At 46.5% G+C, this 12,255-nt stretch overlaps 1 non-coding gene across 1 annotated transcript; it reads right to left on the bottom strand.

Moving 5' to 3' along the window:
* Positions 1–847: 847 nt before the first annotated feature.
* On the bottom strand, positions 848–900 carry LOC129829269 (U7 small nuclear RNA). Its single transcript, XR_008755358.1, has one exon. It is a non-coding gene; the product is annotated as a U7 small nuclear RNA (small nuclear RNA).
* Between the last annotated feature and the right edge of the window lie 11,355 nt (positions 901–12,255).

The raw sequence follows: 12,255 nt of genomic DNA, 5'->3' as shown, positions 1-12,255 counted from the left end.
CCTCTTCCTCCAAACAGAGGTCACTCTCATCAGCTATCTCTTTTCTCTCATTCACTCACTCACTCACTCACTCACTCACTCACACACACACACACACACATAATACTAGAAAGTGCTGACTTAAAGTAAGAAACAGTGGGCTCTCAGTGGGCTCTCTCACACACACACTTACCCATCTGCTCAGTCTTTTGGTGGGTGTGCCCCACCTGTGGAAACATGTCTTCTGACAGAAATCAGAATTCAAGAGAAACATATCACTGGAAACTTTTTAATTTTATAAAACTGGTTACATTGTCCTGAGGGCAGGACTGTACTAAAGCTGATATCACATGCATGCAATCATACTAAACAATATGTTTTCTTCAAAATGTACAAAAACATCATCCACTGCTCATCTCTTCTGGCATTCTACCAAGCAAGATGAAATGTAGTCCAGGAGATATCTGCACATTTTAGGTGCATTTTTTTCATTTTTTACAATTTTTTCACGCTCAACAGTTTCCTTTGTGTATCAAAAATGGTCCACCAGCCAAAGGACATCCAGACAACTTTACACAACTGTGGGAAGCATTGGAGTCAACATGGGCCAGTGTCCCTGTGGAATGCATTTGACATCTTGTACAGTCCATGCCCTGAGGAATTGAGGCTGTTTTGAGGGGAAAAGAGGGCCCAACTCAATATTAGGAAGGTGTTCCTAATGTTTTGTACACTCAGTGTAAATACTATAGTAGTCACTGTAGTGTTTTTGCTGATTGTAGTATACTGTAGTATTTACTGTAGTGTTTTTGGGGACATTACTGTAGTATTTACTAAAGTGTTTTTTGTTGTTATCTTTGATATAGAAGTGGGGGGCTTTCTCCTTGAGGAAACCTACTGGAGAAATACTGATAGAGCACATTTTTCATAACCTGTAAGTAGGTAGGACTGGGTTCTGAATGGAGAGTTCAGAGCTTCTGCTCTTTTCTGTAAGTATAGGGAACACAGTATGGTCTATACATGGCATGTAGGTTTCTCACTTACAGGTGGCACAAATAGGTATATAGGGGAAGGGAATGGGCAGGGTATAGACAAATTAAATACTGTAGTATTTACTATAGTTCCCCAAAAAAGTTTTTTGTAGACTAGTGTTTTGCGAACATTTCTGTAGTATTTACTACAGTGTTTTTTTGTGTATAATGCTGTAGTATTTACAATAGTATTCTACAGTATACTACCAAATTCTATACTAAGTACTACACATGATCAAGGGATACTGCAGTACTATAGTATTCTACAGTTTAATACAGAATTATATAGTAAGTACTGTATTATTATATCGTAAAGTGTAGTATTTATGTGGTTTATATATTCCCAAACAAAATATACAGTACCAGTCAAAGGTTTGGACACACCTGCTCATTCTAGGGTTTTCCTTTATTTGTACTATTTTCTACATTGTAGAATAATAGTGAAGACATCAAAACTATGAAATGACACATGGAATCATGTGGTAACCAAAAAGGTGTTAAACAAATCAAAATATATTTTAGATTCTTCAAAGTAGCCACCCTTTTCCTTGAATCTCTGAAGCTGGAAACACTTATCTCCCTCACTAGCTTTAAGCACCAGCTGTCAGAGCAGCTCACAGATTACTGCTCCTGTACATAGCCTATCTATAATTTAGCCCAAACAACTACCTCTTCCCCTACTGTATTTATTTATTTATTTTGCTCCTTTGCACCCCATTATTTATATTTTGCACATTCTTCCACTGCAAATCTACCATTTCAGTGTTTTACTTGCTCTATTGTATTTACCTCGCCACCATGGCCTTTTTTTTCCCTTTACCTCACCTCATTTGCTCACATTGTAAAGGCAGTCAATGTTGTTCTCCCCCTTAGACGAGGAGGAGCATGGATAGGACCAAGATGCGGATTGAGGGAAATAAGCCATCTTTTAATGAAAAACAGCAAACAAGACACTACAAACTACAAAACAACAAACGTGACTAACCTTCAACTGTCCTGTGAGGACACAGGAACAAACACCCACAAAACACCAGTGAAACCCTGGCTGCCTTTGTATGACTCTCAATTAGAGACAAACAATACACACCTGTCTCTAATTGAGAATCATACCAGGCCGAACACAAAACCCCACATAGAAATACAAACATAGACAAACCCACCCAACTCACGCCCTGACCAACTAAAATGAATACAAAACAAAGGAAAACAGGTCAGGAACGTGACAGAACCCCCCCCTTAAGGTGCGAACTCCGGGCGCACCAGCACAAAGTCTAGGGGAGGGTCTGGGTGGGCGTCTTGTCCACGGTGGCGGCTCTGGCGGTGGACGAGGTCCCCACCCCACCATAATCAATCCCCGCTTCTTTATCCCCCTCCCAATGACCACCCTCCCACTAACCCCACCTAAATGAAGGGGCAGCACCGGGATAAGGGGCAGCACCGGGACAAGGGGCAGCACCGGGACAAGGGGCAGCACCGGGACAAGGGGCAGCACCGGGACAAGGGGCAGCACCGGGACAAGGGGCAGCACCGGGACAAGGGGCAGCACCGGGACAAGGGGCAGCACCGGGACAAGGGGCAGCACCGGGATAAGGGGCGGCAGGTCCTGGCTGAGGGACTCCGGCAGGTCCTGGCTGAGGGACTCCGGCAGGTCCTGGCTGAGGGACTCCGGCAGGTCCGGGCTGAGTGGCAGCTCCGGACTGTAGGGCAGCTCCGGACTGTAGGGCAGCTCCGGACTGTCGGACGTCTCTGGCGGCTCCTGACTGGCGGGCGTCTCTGGCGGCTCCTGACTGGCGGGCGTCTCTGGCGGCTCCTGACTGGCGGGCGTCTCTGGCGGCTCCTGACTGGCGGGCGTCTCTGGCGGCTCCTGACTGGCGGGCGTCTCTGGCGGCTCCTGACTGGCGGGCGTCTCTGGCGGCTCCTGACTGGCGGGCGTCTCTGGCGGCTCCTGACTGGCGGGCGTCTCTGGCGGCTCCTGACTGGCGGGCGTCTCTGGCGGCTCCTGACTGACGGGCGGCTCTACTGGCTCGGGACAGACGGGCGGCTCTAATGGCTCGTGGCAGACGGACGACTCAGATGGCGCTGGGCAGACAGATGGCTCAGACGGCGCTGGGCAGACAGATGGCTCAGACGGCGCTGGGCAGACAGATGGCTCAGACGGCGCTGGGCAGACAGATGGCTCAGACGGCGCTGGGCAGACAGATGGCTCAGACGGCGCTGGGCAGACAGATGGCTCAGACGGCGCTGGGCAGACAGATGGCTCAGACGGCGCTGGGCAGACAGATGGCTCAGACGGCGCTGGGCAGACAGATGGCTCAGACGGCGCTGGGCAGACAGATGGCTCAGACGGCGCTGGGCAGACAGATGGCTCAGACGGCGCTGGGCAGACAGATGGCTCAGACGGCGCTGGGCAGACAGATGGCTCAGACGGCGCTGGGCAGACAGATGGCTCAGACGGCGCTGGGCAGACAGATGGCTCAGACGGCGCTGGGCAGACAGATGGCTCAGACGGCGCTGGGCAGACGGGCCGTTCAGGCACCGCTGGGCAGACGGCAGACTCTGGCCGGCTGAGACGCACTATAGGCCTGGTGCGTGGTACCGGAACTGGAGGTACCGGGCTGAGGGCACGCACCTCAGGGCGAGTGCGGGGAGAAGGAACAGTGCGTCCAGGGCTCTGGAGACGCACAGGAGGCTTGGTGCGTGGTGCCGGAACTGGAGGCACCGGGCTGGAGACACGCACCATAGGGAGAGTACGTGGAAGAGGAACAGGGCTCTGGAGATGCACTGGAAGCCTGGTGCGTGGTGTAGGCACTGGTGGTACTGAGCTGGGGTGGGAAGGTGGCGCCGGATATACCGGACCGTGAAGGAGGACACGTGCTCTTGAGCACCGAGCCTCCCCAACCTTACCAGGTTGAATGGACCCCGTAGCCCTGCCAGTGCGGCGAGGTGGAATAGCCCGCACTGGGCTATGCAGGCGAACCGGGGACACCACCTGTAAGGCTGGTGCCATGTACGCCGGCCCGAGGAGACGTACTGGAGGCCAGATACGTTGGGCCGGCTTCATGGCATCCGGCTCGATGCCCAACCTAGCCCCCCCAGTGCGGCAAGGTGGAATAGCCCGCACTGGGCTAAGCACGCGTACTGGGGACACCGTGCGCTTCACCGCATAACACGGTGTCTGACCAGTACGACGCCCTCTTACTCCACGGCAAGCCCGGGGAGTTGGCTCAGGTATCCAACCCGGCTTCGCCACACTCCCCTTTAGCCCCCCCCCAAGAAATTCTTGGGTGAGCCTCTCGGGCTTCCAGCCTCTCATACGTGCTGCCTCCTCAATCCACCGCTCCTGGGCTGTGGCTGCCTTCTTCACCTCCCGAGAGCGGCGATTCTCTCCAACCCTTCCCCAGGGTCCTTTTCCGTCCATGATCTCCCAAGACCATTCCTCCTGTGTCCAGTGCCTTAGTTCTTTTTCTCTCTCCTCAATCCGCTTGGTCCTGTTGTGGTGGGTGTTTCTGTAAAGGCAGTCATTGTTGTTCTCCCCCTTAGACGAGGAGGAGCATGGATAGGACCAAGATGCGGATTGAGGGAAATAAGCCATCTTTTAATGAAAAACAGCAAACAAGACACTACAAACTACAAAACAACAAACGTGACTAACCTTCAACTGTCCTGTGAGGACACAGGAACAAACACCCACAAAACACCAGTGAAACCCTGGCTGCCTTTGTATGACTCTCAATTAGAGACAAACAATACACACCTGTCTCTAATTGAGAATCATACCAGGCCGAACACAAAACCCCACATAGAAATACAAACATAGACAAACCCACCCAACTCACGCCCTGACCAACTAAAATGAATACAAAACAAAGGAAAACAGGTCAGGAACGTGACACACATTGTATATAGACTTATTTTTCTACTGTATTATTGACTGTATGTTTTGTTTATTCCATGTGTAACTCTGTGTTGTTGTATGTGTCGAATTGCTATGCTTTATCTTGGCCAGATCGCAGTTGCAAATGTGAACTTGTTCTCAACTAGCCTACCTGGTTAAATATAGGTGAAATAAAAAATAACAATTTAAATGACAGCTTTGCACACTCGTCATTCTCTCATACAGCTTCATGAGGAATGTTTTTCCAACAGTCTTGAAGGAGTTCCCATATATGTTGAGCACTTGTTGGCTGCTTTTCCTTCACTCTCCAGTCCAACTCATCCCAAACCATCTCAATTGGGTGTAGGTCAGGTGATTGTGGAGGCCAGGTCATCTGATGCAGCACTCCACTCTCCTTCTTTGTCAAATAGCCCTTACACAGCCTGGAGGTGTGGGTTGGGTCATTGTCCCGTTGAAAAACAAATGATAGTCCCACTAAGGCCAAACCAGATGGGATGGCGTATCCCTGCTGTATGCTGGGGTAGCCATGCTAGTTATGTGTGCCTTGAATTCTAAATAAATCACTGACAGTGTCAACAGCAAAGCAACCCACACCATCACACCTCCATGCTTCACGGTGGGAATCACACATGCGGAGATCATCCATTCACCTACTCTGATCTCACAAAGACATGGCGGTTGGAACCAAAAATATAACATTTGGACTCATCAGACCAAAGGACATCCTTCCACCGGTCTAATGTCCAAGGGTCGTGTTTCTTGGCCGAAGCAAGTCTCTTCTTCTTATTGGTGTCCTTTAGTAGTGGTTTCTTTGCAGCAATTTGACCATGAAGGCCTGATTCATGCAGTCTCCTCTAAACAGTTGATGTTGAGATGTGTCTGTTACTGGAACTCTGTGAAGCATTTATTTGGGCTGCAATCTGAGGTGCAGTTAACTCTAATGAACTTATCCTCTGCAGCAGAGGTAACTCTGGGTCTTACTTTCCTGTGGCGGTCCTCATGAGAGACAGTTTTATCATAGCGCTTGATGGTTTTTGCGACTGCACTTGAAGAAACCTTCAAAGTTCTTGACATTTTCCAGATTGATTGACGTTCATGTCTTAAAGTAATGATGGACTGTCGTTTCTCTTTGCTTATTTTAGCTTTTTTTATGGACTTGGTATTTTACCAAATAGGGCTATCATCTGTATACCACCCATAACTTGTAACACAACTGATTGGCTCTAACGCATTAAGGAAAGAAATTCCACAAATGAACGTTTAACATGGCACACCTGTTAATTGAAATGCATTCCACATGACTACCTCATGAACCTGCATGAGAGAATGCCAAGAGTGTGCAAAGCTGTCAAGGAAAAGGGTGGCTACTTTGAAGAATCTAAAATATATTTTGATTTGTTTAACACTTTTCTGGTTACTACTTGATTCCATATGTGTTATTTCATAGTGTTGATGTCTTCACTATTATTTTACAATGTGGAAAATAGTAAAAATAAAGAAAAACCCTTGAATGAGTAGGTGTGTCCAAACTTTTCACTGGTACTGTATATAAACCTACATAAGAGGTTGGAATAATACTGTAACATTTAGAAAATTATGATCATTTTCTTTTATTGTAAGAGCTGTTTGAAAAGGCCTCCTAGAAGTTAAGTCTGGATTAGTTTGATTGAGTTTTGTCCTGCCTGGTGACATCACTAGGCGGTAAATTCGTTAATAGATCAATAAGAAATTCCAAATATCTGCCAAAAACAGCTAGTTTTCAGTGTTCCCCTCCCAACTGAGACCACTCCCAGACAGTTCTAGCAAAATTCTTGCTTGAGAAATGCAGGTGCATGCAAGGCGTTTAGGAGGAGGGGAAAGTTTCGGAAGAAGATACCTTTAAGGAAGATGGTCGCGTTTGGGAGGAAAGGAACAAGGGTTGGACATAAGGCCTCTGGGAGAGAGAAAATAACTACAGAGAGTTGGCGTGGGATTGGATGGGAGCAGGAAAGTGCAATCAGAGCCCTCCGTCCCTCATCCTCCTCCTCTTTTCCTTGAGGTGTGATTTACTAATCCTGCAGAGCCAGAGGAATGTTTCTCATAGTACATTGAATAGACCCCGTATGTGTAAAGTCAGAGATTGATTAATTGAAAAAGGATCTCATGTTGTTTATTGCAATAGCCCTCTGACTTTAACTTCTTATGGCTGCAGGGGCAGTATTGAGTAGCTTGGATGAAAGGTGCACAGAGGTGCCCAGAGTAAATGGCCTGCTCCTCAGTCCCAGTTGCTAATATATGCATATTATTATTCTGTAACGGTTTTCTTCGGTGGAAGAAGGAGAGGACCAAAGCGCAGCGTGGTAAGTGTCCATAATGTTTAATTAAAGACAATAAACTGAACACTTCCAAATACAAAACAACAAACGTGAAAACCGAAAACAGTTCTATCTGGTGCAGAGACACAAAGACAGAAAACAACCACCCACAAAACCCAACACAAAACAGGCTACCTAAATATGGTTCCCAATCAGAGACAATGACTAACACCTGCCTCTGATTGAGAACCATGTCAGGCCAAACACAGAAATAGAAAAACATAGAAACACAAACATAGACTGACCACCCCAACTCACGCCCTGACCATACTAAATAAAGACAAAAACAAAGGAAATAAAGGTCAGAACGTGACATATTCATATTGGATAGAAAACACTTTGAAGTTTCTAAAACTGTTTGAATGATGTCTGTGAGTATAACAGAATTCATATGGCAGGCAAAAACCTGAGAAAAAATCCAAACAGGAAGTGGGAATTCTGAGGTTGGTCGATTTTCAACACAGCCCCTACAGAACACACAGTGGGATATGGATGAGTTTGCACTTCCTACGGCTTCCACTAGATGTCAACAGCCTGTAGAACCTTGTCTGATGCCTCTACTGTGTATTGGGGCTGAAGGAGACAGAAAATAGTCAGGTCTACCATGACCTGGCCATGCTCTGACCATGCACATTCACATGAGAGGGAGCTCTGTTCCATGCACATCTGAAGTCAATGTAATTCTCCGGTTGAAACGTTACTGAAGATTTATGTTAAAAACATTCTAAAGATTGATTCAATACATCGTTTGACATGTTTCTACTGACTGTTAGGGAACTTTTTGACATTTCGTCAGCTTTTAGTGAACGCACTTTCTGACTTTGGATTTGTTTACCAAACACGCTAACAAAAATAGCTATTTGGACATAAATTATGGACATTACCGAACAAAACAAACCTTTCTTGTGGAAGTGGGAGTCCTGGGAGTGCATTCCGACGAATAGTAAGTGAAGATTTCTAGCAAAGGTAAGTGAAGATTTATAATGCTTTTTGTGAGTTTTGTTGACTGCACAATTTGGCGGGTAACTGTATGGCTTCCTTTTGTGGCTGAACGCTGTTCTCAGATTATTGAATATTGTGCTTTTGCCGTAAATCTTTTTGAAATCTGACACAGCGGTTGCATTAAGAACAAGTGTATCTTTAATTCTATGTAAAACATGTATCTTTCATCAAAGTTCATGATGAGTATTTATGTTATTTGACATGCAATTTCTCTCTGCAATTTCTCCAGATATTTTGGAGGCATTTCTGAACATGGCGCCAATGTAAACTGAGTTTTTTTGGATATAAATATGAGCTTTATCGAACAAAACATATATGTATTGTGTAACATGAAGTCCTATGAGTGTCATCTGATGAAGATCATCAAAGGTTAGTGATGAATTTTGTCTCTATTTCTGCTTTTTGTGACTCCTGTCTTTGGCTGGAAAAATTATGTTTTTCTGTGATTTTGCGGTGACCTAACATAATCGTTTGTGGTGCTTTCGCTGTAAAGCCTATTTGAAATCGGACACTTTGGTGGGATTAACAACAAGATTACATTTAAAATGGTATAAGATACAGTGCATGTATGTTTGAGGAATTTTAATTATGAGATTTCTGTTGTTTGAATTTGGCGCCCTGCACTTTCACTGGCTGTTGTCATATCATCCCGTTAACGGGATTGCAGCCATAAGAAGTTTTAAGGAGTATTTCCCTCAAAACTATGATTCCTTGAAAATGTGTCCGGAGATTTGGTCAACTTCACCAGATTTTTCAAAAAATTCTACATGAATCGGAAATGAGGAGGGTCAGCTACACCATAAGCCAAGGACCCCTTCTTCATATCCTCATATGTAGCACAACAAGACCACGAAAATGTATCTATCATAGATCATATCATAACATGGGGCGCGGGAACCTGTCAGACTGGCTGAGACAGGGGAGTCTGGCGAGCCGGTGGAAGCAGGGGAGACTGGCAATCCTGCGGAGGCATGAAAGCCCGACAAGCCGGCTGAGGCAGGGGATCCTGGCAATCTGGCTGAGGCATGAGAGCCTGTAGCGGCTCCCGGACCCCGACATCATTTACACTGACACAAAAAAAAACACTCCCTGATGCTTCCCTTAGGTGAGGTGTTATTCTGTAACGAGTGCGCTGAGTCGGGAAGAAAGTACAGGGAGTGAGTGTTTTAATAAATAAACAAAACAATAAACACTAAACACAAACAACACACCGACATGAAACTGAGTCAATAACACCTGAGGAAAGAACCAAGGGGAGTGACAGAAATAGGGAAGATAATCAAGGAGGTGATGGAGTCCAGGTGAGTGTCATGAGGCGCTGGTGCGCTTGATGATGGTGACAGGTGTGCGGGACAATCAGCAGCCTGAAGACCTAGAGGCCGGAGAGGGAGTATATGTGACACTAGAGCCGGCCGCCGGGCCAAACTGAGCAATCGGGGGAGAAGGGCCTTGGTCAGGGAGGTCACTCTGACATGGTCACTCTGACAGAGCTCTAGAGTTCCTCTGTGGAGATGGGAAAAACTTCCAGAAGGACAACCATCTCTGCAGCACTCCACCAATAAGGCCTTTATTGTAGTGGCCAGACGGAAGCCACTCCTCAATAAAAAGCACATGACAGCCCGCTTGGAGTTTTCCAGAAGGCACCTGAAGACTCTCAAACCATGAGAAACAAGATTCTCTTGTCTGATGAAACCAAGATTGAATTCTTTGGCCTGAATCCCAAGCGTCACATCTGGAGGAAACCAGGCACTGCTCATCACCTGGCCAATACCATCCCTACGTTGAAGCATGGTGGTGGCAGCATCATGCTGTGGGGATGTTTTTCAGTGGCAGCGACTGGGAGGCTAGTCAATGCTAGTCAGGATCGTGGCAAAGATGAACGGTGCAAAGTACAGAGAGATCCTTAATGAAAACCTGCTCCAGAGTGCTCAGGACCTCAGACTGGGGCGAAGGTTCACCTTCCAACAGGACAACGACCCTAAGCACACACCCAAGACAACACAAGAGTAGCTTTGGGACAAGTATCTGAATGTCCTTGAGTGGCCTAGCCAGAGCCCGAACTTGAACCTGATCGAACATCTCTGGAGAAACCTGAAAATAGCTGTACAGCAACGCTCCCCGACCAACCTGACAGAGCTTGAGAGGTTCTGCAGAGAAGAATGGGAGAAACTCCCCAAATACAGGTGTGCCAAGCTTGTAGCATCATACTCTAGAAGACTCAAGGCTGTAATCGCTGCCAAAGGTGCTTCAACAAAGTACAGAAATACTTATGTAAATGTCATATTTCAGTCATTTTTTTATACATTTGCAAAAATGTATAAAAAACAGTTTTTCCTTTGTCATTATGGGGTATTGTGTGTAGATTGATTAGAATATATATATTTTAAATCAATTTTAGAATAAGGCTGTAACGTAACAAAATGTGAAGATCACATTAGTGATTCAACCCACTCAAGCAACGCACCATTCCTAGTGACGGCATGGAAGAGCACTAGTAAGCCAGTGACTCAGCCCCCATAATAGGGTCAGAGGCAGAGAATCCCAGCGGAGAGAGGGGAGCCGGCCAGGCAGAGACAGCAAGGGCGGTTCATCATTCCAGTGCCTTGCCGTTCACCTTTGCACCCATGGGCCAGGCTACACTCAATTATAGGACCTACTAAAGAGATGAGTCTTCAGTAAAAACTTAAAGGTCAAGACCGAGTCTGCGTCTCATGGATAGGCAGACCATTCCATAAAAACTGAGCTCTATAGGAGAAATCCCTGCCTCCAGCTGTTTGCTTAGAAATTCTAGGGACAGTAAGGAGGCCTGCGTCTTGTGACCGTAGCGTACGTGTAGTTATGTACAGCAGGACCAAATTGGAGAAATAGGTAGGAGCAAGTCCATGTAATACTTGTAGGTTAGCAGTAAGCATCTGTTGGTCACAGATACTTCAAAAAAAGGTAGGGACGTGGATCAGAAAACTAGTCAGTATCTGGTGTGACCAACATTTGCCTCCTGCAGTATGACACATCATCTTCACATAGAGTAGATCAGGCTGTTGACTGTGGCCTGTGGAATGTTGTCCCACTCCTCTTCAATTGCTGTGCGAAGTTGCTGGATATTGGCGGGAACAGGAACATGCTGTCGTACACGTTGATCCAGAGCATCCCAAACATGCTCAATGAGTGACATGTCTGGTGAGTATGCAGGCCATGGAAGAACTGTGTACAGATCCTTGCGGCATGGGGCCGTGCATTATCATACTGAAACATGAGGTGATAGTGGTGGATGAATGGCACGAGAATGGGCCTCGTCACAGTTTCTGTGCATTCAAATTGCCATTGATAAAATGCAATTGTGTTCGTTGTCCTTGGCTTATGCCTGCCCATACCATAACACCCCACCAACATGGGGAACTCTGTTCACAACGTTGACATTAGCAAACCGCTCGCCTTCACAACACCAAACAGGCTTGTCTGCCATCTGCCCCGTACAGTTGAAAGCGGGATTCATCCTTTAAAAAAATAAATATTTGACCCCCTTTTCGTGGTATCCAATCGCTTTTAATTACTATCTTGTTTCATCGCTACAACTCCCGTACGGGCTCGGGCGAGACAAAGGTCGAAAGCCATGCGTCCTCCGAAGCACAACCTAACCAAGCCGCACTGCTTCTTAACACAGTGCGCCTCCAACCCGGGAGCCAGCCGCACCAATGTGTCGGAGGAAACACCATGCACCTGGCCCCCATCGCGCTACAGGAGTCGCTGTAGCGCGATGAGACAAGGATATTGTAAGAAATTGTAATAGAGACTGGAAACTAGTAATAACTACATTTCAACATAAGCCATATTTTATACAAAAATACACATACTCCTCATTTCTCTTGGACATATGCTGGACTTATTAAGACACCAACTACAGACACACATAATTCCCCTCCCCCATAATAACCACAGAATACACCCAACACATGGTTGGAGCTCAAGACAAAGAACTATCTCAGGAACCAATGGAACG

The sequence above is a fragment of the Salvelinus fontinalis genome, chromosome 30 (genome assembly GCF_029448725.1).
Source record: "Salvelinus fontinalis isolate EN_2023a chromosome 30, ASM2944872v1, whole genome shotgun sequence".
Classification (NCBI taxonomy): domain Eukaryota; kingdom Metazoa; phylum Chordata; class Actinopteri; order Salmoniformes; family Salmonidae; genus Salvelinus; species Salvelinus fontinalis.
Note: the sequence above shows the minus strand (reverse complement) of the source record. Positions and strands in the feature narration are given on the sequence as shown.